This window comes from Callithrix jacchus, chromosome 17 (genome assembly GCF_049354715.1).
Source record: "Callithrix jacchus isolate 240 chromosome 17, calJac240_pri, whole genome shotgun sequence".
Classification (NCBI taxonomy): Eukaryota; Metazoa; Chordata; class Mammalia; order Primates; family Cebidae; genus Callithrix; species Callithrix jacchus.
The window spans coordinates 43,087,196-43,101,397 of record NC_133518.1 but is presented as its reverse complement, the minus strand read 5'-3'; the positions used below and the strand labels follow the sequence as shown (position 1 = coordinate 43,101,397).

General features: G+C 41.6%; 1 protein-coding gene across 15 annotated transcripts in view; it reads left to right on the top strand.

Annotated features, from left to right (window-relative positions):
- Nucleotides 1-14,202, top strand: part of ZBTB38 (zinc finger and BTB domain containing 38) — a 96,523-nt gene that overhangs the window by 26,784 nt on the left and 55,537 nt on the right. For 9 of the 15 annotated variants that reach the window (XM_035277711.3, XM_035277704.3, XM_017965790.4 and 6 more), the window contains one exon: nucleotides 9,893-9,997. The gene's annotated coding sequence lies outside the window, so the exon portion shown is untranslated. Of the gene's footprint in view, nucleotides 1-1,695; nucleotides 1,939-8,338; nucleotides 8,433-8,988; nucleotides 9,127-9,892; nucleotides 9,998-14,202 lie in introns of those variants that run through there. The other 6 variants (XM_035277710.3, XM_078354089.1, XM_078354088.1 and 3 more) reach the window with 3 other exon arrangements.

Genomic DNA, 14,202 nt, shown 5'->3' with positions numbered 1-14,202 from the left:
AACCCTGGCCTAGAGGAGATGGGACTTCTCAAGGTCTCTCAGAGAGCTCAGTGTTGGAACAAAAACCATGCTTGACTCCTAGACCAGTGCTCTTTCTGCTAAAGCTGCCTTGAGGTCACAGGGGAAGCCCAGTTCTAAACCAGAGGCTAACTTTTTCTGTAAAGAGTCAGACAGCAAATACTTTAGGCTCTATGGCATGAAAAAACAAATTTTCAACAAGTTGATTTTAAAGATCTACTTGATTTTTATTAGCAATTTGTGAATCAGGCAGCACCCTATCTATAAAAAATAGAAAGGTACTCTGTTGGACATGGCAGAACAATTGGTTTTTATAAGGTAGCTTAGACTGGAATAAGGAAATAACATAACACAGAAAGCAGATTGGTTAACATCAAGTTACTGCAGGTAATTTTCCTTATAAGCGTTAAAGCAGAGGGAACTTCTTTATTATTCTGGCTAAGATTGGCCTATTATCTCTCTCCTAATTTCTTGAGTCAGATAAACAACTTCATTTCAGTTTGGTGAAGTGGAACTTTAGTGTGAGTGACTCTGTTTTGGTTTGGTCTATTGGGGTTTAGTGCGGGAGCCAGTCTAAATCAATGGCCTCCTATAAATTTAATGTAACAGTGGGTTGAGGCAAAACTGAAGATACTACGTAGGTATTTATATAACAAGGGACAAAGCAAATTTTCATAAATTTTGTATTGATGAAATTCAAAATATAATAATATATGATATAAAGCATAGTAATAATGATAGATATACTGCCATAGACACAGAAATGAATGAATGTGACTGTGTCTCAAAACTTCACTTATGAACTCTGAAGTCTGTATTTCACATAGTTTTCACATCATGAAATACAGGCATACCTCAGAGATATTGCAGGTTCAGTTCCAGACTACTTCAATAAAGCAAATGTTGCAATAAAGCAACTTGCACAAACTTTTTAGTTTCCTGGTGCATATAAAGTTATGTTTGCATTATAGTATAGTCTATTAAGTGTGCAATACCATTATGTCTAAAAAAAAATTGTACACCTTAGTTTAAAAATAGGTTGTTGCGGCCGGGCGCGGTGGCTCACGCCTATAATCCCAGCACTTTGGGAGGCCGAGGTGGGTGGATCACGAGGTCAAGAGATCAAGACCATCCTGGTCAACGAAGTGAAACCCCATCTCTACTAAAAATACAAAAATTAGCTGGGCATGGTGGCACATGCCTGTAATCCCAGCTACTCGGGAGGCTGAGGCAGGAGAATTGCTTGAACCCAGAAGGTGGAGGTTGCGGTGAGCCGAGATCGTGCCATTGCACTCCAGTCTGGGTAACAACAGCGAAACTCCATCTCAAAAAAAAAAAAAAAGGTTGTTGCTAAAATATACTACCAGTCATCTGAGCCTTCAGCCAGTCATAATCTTTCTATGGGTGGAGGGTCTTGCCTGGATGTTGAAAGCTGCTGACTAATCAGTGTCACGTTGCTGAAGGTTGGGGTGGCAATTTCTTAAAATAAGACAACAGTGAAGTTTGCCACATTGATTGACTCTCGCAAAAGATTTCTCTTTAGTATGTGGCACTGTTTGATAGCATTTTACCCACAGTAGAATTTCTTTCAAAAGTAGAGTCAATCTTCTCAAACTTTGTACTTACTTCATCAACTAAATTTATGTAATATATATCCTTTGTTGTCATTTGAACAAGGTTCACAGTCTTCACTGGAATAGATTCCACCTCAAGAAACCGCTTTCTTTGCTCATCCATAAGAAGCAACTCCTCATCTGATCAAGTTTTATATTGAAATTACAGAAATTCAGCCCCATCTTCAGGCTCTGCTTCTAGTTCTCTTGCTATTTCCACCACATCTGCAGTTACATTCTCCACTGAAGTCTTGACTCTCCCCAAAGTCATCCATGAGGGTTGGAATCAACTTCTTCCAAATTCCTGGTAATGTTGATATTTTGACCTCCTGCTATGAATCATGAATGTTCTTAATGGCATCTAGAATGGTGAATCCTTTCCCAAAGGTTTTCAATTTGCTTTGCTCAGATCCATCAGAGCAATCACTGTCTATGGCAGCTACAGCTTTATGAAATATATTTTTAAGTAATAAGACTTGAAAGCCAAAAGTATTCTTTGATCAGAACTACAGAATGGATGTTCTGTTAGCAGGCATGAAAACAACATTCATCTCCTTGTAAATCTCCATCACAGTTCTGGGGTATATTGTCAATGAACAGCAGTATTTTCAAAGGAATCTTTTTTTCTGAGCAGTAGGTCTCAACGGTGGGCTTAAAATATTCACTAAACTAGACCTGCTGTCATCTAGTCATTGTTGTTCCATTAATAGAGTACAGGCAGAGTAGATTTAGCATAATTCTTAAAAGCCCTAGGATTTTCATAATGGTCAATGAGCATTGGCTTTAGCTTAATGTTACCAGCTGCATTAACCCCTAATGGGAGAGTTAGCCTGTCTGTTGAAGTTTTGAAGCCAGGCATTGATTTTTCCTCTCTGTTTATGAAAGTCCTAGGTGATATCTTCTTCCAATAGAAGGTTATTTTAACTACATTGGAAATCTGTTGTTTAGCATAGCCACCTTCATCAACTGTCTTCACTAGATCTTCTGAATAACTTGCTGCAGCTTCCACATCAACACTTACTTCACTTTGCACTTTTATGTTACAGAGACAGCTTCTTTTTTAAACTTCATGAACCAACCTCTGCTTGCTTCACGTTTTTCTTGCTTCACATGTAGCTTCCTTACCTCTCCTAGCCTTCCTAGAACTGAAGAGAATTAGGGCCTCGCTCTGGGTTAGGCTTAGGCCTAAGGAATGTTGTGGTTCGTTTGATCCTCTATCCTGGTCACTCAAACTTTCTCCATATCAGCAAAAAGACTTTCTTATCATTTCTGTGTTCACTGGAGTATCAAGTGATCTTTTTAATTTCTTTCAAGAACTTTTCCTTTACCACTTGTCCAAATGCTTAGCAAAGGAGGCATAGCTTTTGGCCTGTCTTAACTTTCAACATGCCTTACTCATGAAACTTAATCGTTTCTAGCTTTTGATTTAAAGTGAGAAATGCACAATTCTTCCCTTCACTTAAACACTTAGAGGCCATTGTAGGGTTAATTGGCCTAATTTCAGTATTTTTGTATATGAGGAAATACAGAGGCCCAAGGAGAGGAAGAGAGGTAGGGAATAGCCAGTCAGTGAAACAGTCAGAACATAAACATTTATCAATAAAGCTCACCATCTTATATGGGTGTGGTTCATGGCACCCCAAAGCAATTACAATAGTAACATCAAAGATCACTGATCACGGATCACCATAACACATATAGATGATCATGAAAAAGTTTGAAATATTGTGAGGATTACTAAAACGTGACAGAGAGACCCGAAGTGAGCACATGCTATTGGAAAAATGGCCCCAGTCAGACTTGCTTGATGCGGGGTTGCTAGAAACCTTCAACCTGTAAAAAAAATGCAGTATCTACAAACCCAATAAAGTAGAGTGCAATAAAACAAGCTATGGTTATATTCTTCTTTTGATTTTTTTTCCCCAATAATTAAAAAACATATAAATTATTCTTAGCTTGTAGGCCATGAAAAAACATCAGGCCAGATGTGGCCTGAGGGACCCAGTGGGTTTTGCAGGCCCATTTTCTAAATGGAAACCTGTAAACTGGGGCCCTACTGGCCAGATTCAGTCTACCTATGTGTTTGTTTCACTTCTAATGATGATTTTAGTTGAATGAGTTGCCGATGTTTTTGTTTCCCGGGTTTAAAATGTTATTACCTTTTTTTTTTTCAAATTATTAACATAGTATATCCCTACGGTGTTGAACATTTTGGCATGGATCCCTTCAGCCTTTTATCTATGCATGGTGCATTTTTTAATAGTTGAGATAGTATTTTGTAGACAACCTATGTATCTTCTTATCTACTTAACATCAAGCAGAAGCATTTTATATCATTTTAAATAAAGACTTATTAACAAAACCTTTAAAAATTTTATGAAAATCTTAAACATATGTAGAGGCTAATTTAATGAAACCCCAGTTAGTCATTTGACAATTATCAACTGCTACTCAATCTTGTTTCATGTAAATTTCCTTCTGTATTATTTTGAAGCAAACCCCAGACATCATATAATTTCTAAATATTTTAGTATGATTTAGTTTGATTCTCTGAAAGATAAATATTCTAAGAGAAAGACTTCTCTCAAAAAAGAAACACTAAAATATTTAGGGGTAAAAGAATGATGTCTTTAACTTTCAAATGGTTCAGGAAGATCTTGGATAAGTGTATTCAGGATTTTTTTTTTTTTTTGCACTCTTCTTGCAACTCTTCTATGAATTTGAAATATTTCTAAATGAAAAGTTTTAGAAATGTGGATTATCTCTAAAATATATTTTAAAATGTGGATTACTAAACAAGAAAAATAACCACAGTACTAGAGCACACCAACAAAGAACAATAATTCTTTAATAACATCAAAACATCATAGCATTCAAACACAATAGCATGGCATTCAAAAAATGAAAGGTCATTTTTTAAAAAACCAATTTATTTGTTCAAGGCTCAAATCCATATAAGGTCCATACAGTGCAAATGATGCTCTTAAATTTCATTTAATGTATAGGTTTCCCTCCTCTCTTTCTTTTTTTCTTTGCTATTGCTGTAAAAATTTGTTGAAGAAACTGTAGAATTTTCTCCTGTCTGAAATTTGGTGATGACCTCCCTTGGTGCTGTTTTACCTGTTTCTCTATCTCAGAGATTTCCTGTAAATTGGGAGTTACATCTAGAGCCTTAATCAGATTTATGTTCCTTTTTTTTTTTTTTTAAGTAGTCAACATTTCATAGATTTTTATATAAAAATCCTGATTTAGTCTCCCTTAGGAAGTGCTGCAGCTCCAGCATTTCTACCTGGCAACAAATTGGTCTGGAGTTGGGTAGTCACCATCCCCATTTCCCACCTCCCAACCCCACTTAGGTGGGACTTGAATTCTCCTGCAGACCAAAGTTCACGCTACTTCCCATAAGCAGTTTCACATATTTATCTGCCTGGCTCCCACAGGCCTGGGAAGTTGACACCCCTATTCTAAACATTGCCTCTTCAGGGGCTTTGGTAGATTTGCTACAGCATCACACACAACAAGTGACCTGTCAAAAATGTAGTAGAGATGAGAAAAAATGATTTGGAAAGAGACTTCCTTAAAATGCTTGAAGGGAAAGAGATAAGCAGCCATATTAGGGGAGACCAAGTTATAGAAGTTGATGAGAACCCAGATTGAGGGAAAGAGGGAAAAAAAGTAAAATCATGAATTAAATTAACAGAGTGCTGTGGGATGAGTTAACAGATTCCTAGCAATGATAGGAAACAAAGACAGCAAGTGGGTTTAAAAAAGACAACACTTTAGTCTTTTTTTTTTTTTTTTGAGACAGAGTCTTGCTCTGTTGCCCAGGCTGGAGTGCAGTGGTGTGATCTCAGCTCACTGCAACCTCCGCCTTCCAGGTTCAAGCTATTCTCCTGCCTCAGCCTCCTGAATAGCTGGGTCTAAAGGTGTGTGCCACCACGCCTGGCTAATTTTTGTATTATTACTAGAGCTGTGGTTTCCCCATATTGGCCAGGCTGGTCTTGAACTCCTGATCTCATGATCCACCCACCTCAGCCTCCCAAAGTGCTGGGATTATAGGCGTGAGCCATCATGCCCAGCAACAGTTTAGTCTTTTAATATATTATCATAATATTAATATTGAAACCTTAAAGAGAAGGGGTTAGTAAGTGTTAAATTGGCCAGGAGTCCTAGTCAGAAAGTGCAAGCAGGCAGTTATAGGATAATAGAAATCTGTGTGAAGATTAAATGAATGAGGTAGGAAAGCCTTCTAGAAAAGGCTCCTGGAAAAGGATTAGGAACCACACTGTGGGAATGGTGAAGAACTGGTGGAAATTTAAGAGAGGAGATAATCTTGAAAGTCTTGGTTTTTTTTTTTTTTTTTTTTTTTTTTGCAAATGTATTGAAATGACAAGTATTATAGAGGAAACACATCATGTTTAGTGGTCTCAAAAATAATAAAACGTTACAGAAAAGAAAATAACTATGACAAATTGGGCCCTTCCTGGAAATTTCCAGATAGTTCCCCATACTCAGAAGAATGATTAAGAGAGAGAATCTGTGACTGGTTATGAGGAAGGATGGAAAATTTTGAAGGACGGGTTGATTATGTAATTTTTCGACTGTGTTGTTTAAAACTGTTGCTGTGATATTTTAGTTATTAATAACAATTTGGGGAAATCTAGTCACTTCTGGAGAAACATTTGGCTCTAATGAGAAAGAAATGCCACTGTTTGTGAATTCCCGAGTGGAAGTAAAGAACCATTCACTTGCTAAGCCTCTTAGGAAAGCCGGAGCTGGTTTTACCCTTAACAAGCTGTTGACAGAGGCTGATCAAGGTACCACCTGGAACATGTTAACAATATAAAAAAGTGGATTGTGGAGTCAGACCTATGTTTCAATCCCTTTATGTCATTCACCATGTGACTCTGGCAGATTACCCATGGAAAATTTCTAGGCTGTAAAAGTTGTTTTACACACAGTAACTGTGATTCTCACTGCTTGGATGGTAGACACTTAGAACTCTGAATACTTTACTTCCAGTATGGACAACAGCCTACAATCCTAGCGCACTTAACATAATACCAGCTACTATTGCAAATGTTTCACATGTATTATCTCATGTAATTCTTAAAAAGCCCTTCAAGGCAGGCACTAATATTAAGATTGGTCCCATTTTATAGATGAAGAAGCCAAGCCTGAAGTGGCCTTGTAATCACCAAAGCTGGGCTTTAAAGCTAGGCAGGCTGAATCCAAAGGCAGAATTGCCTTGCCCTGCCATTTCCCACCTTCCAGTTGCAGCGAAACACAGGGAGCAATACCAGATACTAGCACTTCCCAACCCTGATTCCTAATCCATGTGCCTCAGTTTTCTTGGAGGTTTTTGAGTAATTTGAGTAATTTTCAGAGTTTCCAAAAGCCTCAGTGGAAACATACAAACATGCCATTATTAATAGACCACAGGTTATTTAGGTTGGAATCCACTATTAACAACAGGTTAGCTCAGGTTTTGAGGAAGCTCTGATTGGCAATTGCATATGCAAAACAATTGCCGGTTTTTGTTTTTGTTTTTTGAGTGGGAAGATGAATCATTACTTAATAAATACAATTTAGTGGAGTAGATCTTTCTGAACATGTGGTGTATGAAGGAATAATAAAGGGTGCTTGGCTTTGAGGAGGTTGGGAAATGCTAATGTACATGTGTATGCATGTTGCCCAAACTGTAGGCCTTCAAAGCTCTTCCTTTTATTTTTAAATAACGTGATTCTTTAATTTGACTTGGAGTCAATGTATCTTTCCCTCATGATTTAAAATGTTTTGTTGGCTTTATATTTAATATTGGAGTCTACTTTATTCATCAGGTGATCATATTCTTAAAACATGGTCAGGAACTAGGACACAGAATTCCAAGTACTGTAGATTCCAGGCTAAAAACAAGACGTAAGTTATGCAAAGAATTGACTTTTTAAGCTGTGGCTTTTTTTTTTTTTTTTAAGAAAATTTAAGGATAAGACTCTACTATCAAAACACTAGAGAACATGGCCGATTTTTAAAAAACAAACACCTGTCCATTATTCCCGCATTGGGCTATTAGCTCCACATGGCCAGCTTGTGGTAGGCCCTCTCTGAATACTTTTTCAATGAGCAGCCCCTGGATCTTGGACGGAAGATGCCAGCGGTCAGGGCCCTTCACTTAAAGAAGAGGACTGGGTCTTTTGCGTGAAATAGTTTCTATACCACGTTGGGAAAAATCAACCTAGGCCTCTCTTGACCGCCTCGGAAAAACACAGGTGACTCCTTATTCCTGAGAATTTGATGCAATTGAAACAGCACCGGACTTTCTGTGAATCCTGTATGCAGAGTCTGGAACAGGAGCCCACGGACCCTTCTGGGGCCGGGGGCCTTGTTCTGACAGTCACCAGGCTCTGTGGCCCAGAGTCCTAGCGGCGTTGTCCTTCCGCAGGTTCCGAACTGCGTCCTCCCAGAGGAGGCTGAGGCCGCTGCCTCCTTGGTGGGGGGCCCCGGCTGGCCCCTGGGTCGGGCATGGGGCCTTGCGGGGACGTCGCGGGGCCCAACGCCGCCCTCCCGAGGCCTGGTCCTCGGCGCCGCAGTTCCCCCAGCCCCAGGCCCGCAGGTCGGGCCGACCTCCTCCCGGACGGCCTGCGTCCTCTACTCCGCGCCGGGGGCGGGCCGGGCCGCCAGAGCCGAGCCGCCGGCGTCCATTTTCTGGGCGGTGCTGTGCAGCGCCGCGGCCGGACTCGCGGGTCCGGAAGCACCATGGACCCCCGGGGAAACGCGCCGGCGGCCGAGGAGCCGAGCCCCGTAAGTGCCCCTCGCAGGGTCTTCGCGGGGCCGGGTGGGTGAGGCGCGGCCTGCAGGCTCGGGGCCCGGAACGCCGCCAGCCCGACCGCTCCTCGCTTCTGGAGGGAGCCGGGAAGCCAGGCTGGGAAGCCCTCGCAAGGGGTAAGCTCCGCAAACGCAGCAGAGCCGAGCTGCCTGCGGGGAGGAAGCGCCCGCAGGTGCCCGGACTCTGGGGCCAGCGCCCGGAGCGGGGCGGGGCGGGGCGGGTTAGGCTGGGGAGTGCGGGCAGGTTGCGCCGCATCTCTTGGCCCAACTGCGCGGCTGTACTAGAGGGCGGGGGCCGGGGAGAAATGCGCTTCTGGGGCTGGGGACGTGGTGGGCTCGGGTCCAGGCGGGCTCGGGCACTGCTTTGACAGTCACACCTCCCGTCTGCTGGATTGGGAATCGAACCCTAGTCCTGACCCTACGGGAACTTGATAATTTCCTTCATGCAACACCAAGCCCCTGGAATTGAACGGGACGTGCAGAGGCAGGGCCCTGCCCCCAGGGGTTTGCAGTCTCAGCCGCCTACTTCTGCAGTAGTTAGGTCTGCTGTGTTGCTACAACATACAACACAACCACCCGCCGCTAGCCACTTTTTTGTAGGGTACATCATAAATCACCTGAGATTTTAATCTGTCCGCGGTTCCACTTTATAACTCCTGCTCTGCGGTAGGTAAGTGACTAATTCCGTTCTGGACGTTGGCCCTAATTGAGTATCACTGCTAAGGATCCATTACAGGTGATACGTGTTATGGTGGCTTATACATATTTTAAAGGCTAAAGGCTTTTCTTCTGTGAAGCTCAACCACTTGGTCAGATTCTCATGGTTAAAATATGTGCAAGAGTTTTGTCTTGGTTTCAGAGAAGCAGCTAGTGAGGTACTATATCTAAGTGTAGCGTTTTTCGAGAGTCGGGGACCCATTAGAAGATTGTGAGATCAGATCAGTGGATTGCTACTGGAAATCTTCTTAAAGATATAGAATACATAGTACAATATAGAGAATAGAATAGAAAATAGCATGCATTGCACATAGTAAGGGTAAGCATTGTTTTATGAGACTTGGTTTTCAGTTTATATCACGTACATTTTTAAAACAGTGGGTCACTGAAAAGTTTTTAAAACCCTGACTTACTGGTTAATAACGCAGGCTTTGGAATCAATTGCATCTGGATTTGTATCCTAGTTGTCACATAAACCAGCTATATGATCTTGAACAGGTTCCGTGGCCCATGAGAGTATCCATTTCTGTAGCTGTAAAATGGGGGAATGTTCCCTACATCTGAAGTTTGTTATGAAGATAACATGAAACCACATTTGTCAACCACTTTGTGGGTGTTTGACTTACATGTTAAATATGTGCTAATTGCAATTACTGTTGTTGCTGAAACGTCAAATCCTAGCAGCTAGTCATGGGACACTGTACTTTTTTTCTTTTTAGATCTTGATGTGGAAGAAATGGAGGACTCAGAACCAAGGATTTCCAAGTGACTTCTTCCAAAGCACAGGAATCTAACTCCGTTAAAGCTGGTCTGTTCTGACTGAGGTAACTAAATTTGCATCTCTCAGCCTACATGAGATAGGAAATGGTTTTTCTGAGGGACTCCCAAAGAGTGTATGATTCAAGACAGCAATCCACCAGGTTTCGGGGTTTCAAGGTGACCATGACACTCAGGTGATCTGTTACAGGGAGACCGTATGTGTGAAGCACCTATGATGAAGGGGAACTAGGAGATCAAGGCTTTGGGACCGCTGGTTTCTTGTTCCAGTTCTGTCAGCAATTGTCCTGGGGTCTTCTACATGTCTCTTCACAGATCTCTGGTTTCTCTAGGCTGGAAGGATGCACTGTCATGGCTGAGGCCCAGAGTTTAAATGACTTTTCAGGGATACCTAGTGGGTTGGGGTCAAGGCAGGACTGGACCTTGGATCTTCTTTGCTCAGTCAGGTAGCCAGCTTCAGGGCCCTCTGTGAGGTGAGCGCTCTGCTGGGCACCGAGGATACAAATGTGACGCTCTGGGACACCTGCAGCTGTCGCAGACAAGTACTGACAGCCCAGCACACTAAGCTGTACCTTGGAGCCAAATACAAAGTCCCAGATGGTGACAATAACAATTACCATTTATCGAGCATTTATGTGCGTGTGTATGCTAGGCAGTGTGTGAAGGGCTTTAAGTACGGTATTTTTTTATTTACTCCTCACGATAGCCCTATGAGGTGAGGAAGAGTAGGCATAAAGGATTGAAATGTGAAAATAGGGACAGGTCACAGAGGGCTTTGCATCTCGTACTACATGTATGAAGTACGTTCCGTGTGCACAGCACTGTGCCAGGACTGCAAAGTGGCCATCCTGGAGGAGCTTGCAGCCTCATTCCACAGAGGCACAGTAGGATGGATGGTGTTTGCCCTTCACTCCCCTTCTCCTTCCCCTGCTTCTCCAGTAGTTGCAGAGTGGGGTCCACCACAGGGACAGACCAGAGTAATAGACACACCAAAATTCCTGCCTCTCAATTCAATTTTTCTTTTTTCTTTACTTAAATCTATACTTCCACCCATCTATTAAAATGTATGCCCTCAAGTTATAAATGATAGGAAGTCCTTCTCTGAATTCATTCATTTATTTTTCATCAACAAATGTTTATTAGTTTCTATAAGGCACTTGGGTGCTCAAGACCAGACAGATTATTGTTTTTACAATCATATTAGTCATTTCCAGTCTCTTAGCAAAGAATTCATTGTTCAACTGTTAGCAATTTTCTATTGTTAATATGCTGGAATGTCAGCTCCATGGATGTTGGAGATTGACCCATATGTAGAATTCCAAATGGATATATAGGAAAGCCATTTAAAACGTCTTAAGATCTTTAAAAAGGAATTTCCCAGGCCGGGTGCAGTGGCTCAAGCCTGTAATCCCAGCACTTTGGGAGGCCGAGGCGGGTGGATCACAAGGTCAAGAGATCGAGACCATCCTGGTCAACATGGTGAAACCCCGTCTCTACTAAAAAATATACAAAAAATTAGCTGGGCATGGTGGCGCGTGCCTGTAATCCCAGCTACTCAGGAGGCTGAGGCAGGAGAATTGCCTGGACCCAGGAGGCGGAGGTTGCCGTGAGCCGAGATCGTGCCATTGCACTCCATCCTGAGTAACAAGCGCGAAACTCCGTCTCAAAAAAAAAAAAAAAAAAAGGAATTTCCCGCTTCTCTTTTAAATTTTGATTTTTGACATTCCTGTTACCTGTTTATAGATACCTTTTCATTTGTACATTTAACTCATAATCCAAGAAAAAGCACTTTGGCAAGGGGGCTTTGTTTGATTTGAAATGTTCTCTTTTAGCTTTGTAGGCCACAGGAAGACTGTGGGTAAAGTAAACTTTCAAAAGAAAAGTAATTTAAGACATACGTTTTATTTATAAGGTAGAAAATTAGAGATAGCTCTAAGAATAGCGATAAGCCACAGAAATCAAATTGCAAGACTTGAATGCTACCTATAATAACTTAATCCCCAAATAAAACAAATGAGATGTTGAATGGGAACATGCTTTGTAAGCTTCGAGGTGTTCTGTGAATGCTGTACAGCAATCTACAAGTATGACTTTGTGCTGGAGAGAATGAAGAATACAGCTGCCACAAAATCTGGTCTGTTTGCTCTCAGACTCTGTTGAGGAAAGAAGATATACAGAAATAACCCTGTGATAAATGCAAAAAGAAGGCATTTTAGTAATTTGGAGAGGAACGGTCCCTTTTATCCCTAGCAGTCAAGAGACTCTTGAGAAAAAGCCTCTAAGCAAGTCCTTGAATGATGTGGCATTTCAATAAAAGAGATGGGGAGGAGGCATGTGAGACAGGAGGAATAGGAGGAGATGGACAAACATGGAGCATATTCAGGGAAAAGTGTCAAGTCCAACTGAGTTAGAACTGGTCTATACAGGCATCAAAACTGGAGAACATTTGGTGCTAAGTGATAGTCTTGAATGCCAAATAGGAAACGTGAATGCATTAATCAATAAGTGTCATTAAAGATCCTTGAACAGGGGAGTGTTGTGGCCATGCTTCAGGACTGGGACCTTGTGAGTAGCTTGGGGGAGATTGGGAGGAGAGGCAGAACAGAAACTAGAGGCCAGGAGGCCGGTTAAGCTACTACAACCCACCAAGGAAAAAGGAGGGCAGGAAAGGCCTGAAATGGATGATAACAATGAAATGGGAAAGGAACAGATGCAAAGGGAAGAATTGACAGAATCTGATGTCTCAGTGGAGAAGGAACAGTTAAAGCTGACACTGCAATTTCCAGGGCAGTGGTATCCATGGAGGAAACTCAGGAGGAGGTAAGGAGCTGCATTTTAGAGGTGCTGTGTTTTCAGTGTTGAAGCATGCTGTCTCCCAGGCAGAAGGGGGGCTTTGTGCTCCACAAGAAGGCCAGGACTTGTTTGGGAGTCTTCGGTTTATAAGAAAAAGCCAGGAGATGAAGAGAGATTTTTGAGAGAGAATATAGGGAAAAAATGGTTGAGGATGGAGCCTTTTGAGAAAAGAAAGGAAGATCTATGGAGACAGAGAGAAGTCTGGCACAATAGTAAGGAAGAACTGTGGAGGAACGCAACTCGAGAAGCCGGCAAAGGGGCTCCTGATGGAGACAGCCAGGTGTGTCAGACCCTGGAAGGTGAGGGATGAGCTTAGGGAGACTGGTGGATTGACAAGGGCGAGATTATGTATTTGTTGCTGTTTTCCTTCGTAAGTTAATATGACGTGTATGATGAGTATTAAGTGGTTTAATTTGCATAAATGTGTAGCTTACACAAATCAAGAATCACCCTCAAATTTGTCCCCAGCAAGTCCCCAAACACACTTCTGACTATGAAAATGCAGGCTGTTAAATGTGGTTTTGATAGTAGTCATACACGGTAGTCTGTCGTCAGCATACAAATTAAAGATTATCCCTTAATAGAATGAGTCTTTTAAAAATGACATTTCTGTTGATGCAAAAAGTTTCTAAAAGTAATGTAATTCCATTGCCTTTTACTCTATGGCTGTTGCATGACATGTGCGTGTCTGCGTGTTTTCACGTGCCTATGAGGTTAGTACAATGGAATGAGGAGACTGGGGTCAGATAAATCTAGTTTCACAACCTAGCTGGGCCACTTTCCAGACTTGTGACTTTAGAAGAGTTTCTCTCTAAGCCTGACTTTTTTCCATCTGTAACTCATATAGGATTATTTGGAAGATTGAGTAATATATAATTTGGTCAGGAACTCTGTATACCATAGGAGGCAATTAATTAATACTGGTTCCCTTCCACTCACAGCCTTGTATAGATATGTAAATTTATATAATGTGCATCTACACATAAAGCCTTATCTTTCAGACTCATTTTAATGTGTTAATTGTATCATGGAAAGTACACCTGTTATCACTGATTTATTCTGGGTTAGTCCCAGTGACCATCATTTTAGTACGGACAAGAATCCACCTGGGGAACTTGTCAAAATGTAGATTCCCAGGCCCAGAGATTTTGATTCAGTAGATTTGGGGTGGGGCAAGGGAATCTGCATTTTAAACAGCACTATCATGGCTGGTGACGAAGATGAACAATTGCCAATTTCTGTGAAGCAGGGGAAGGGATAAACCTGCGATTTGAGATGCTGGTTTCAAATCCTGTTTCTACTAGAGATACCTCTATACTCAAAAGTTTTGTGTCATTAATGTTAGTGGATTATATGCATAATCAGATAAAAACAAATACATTCCAGATAGTCAGGAAAT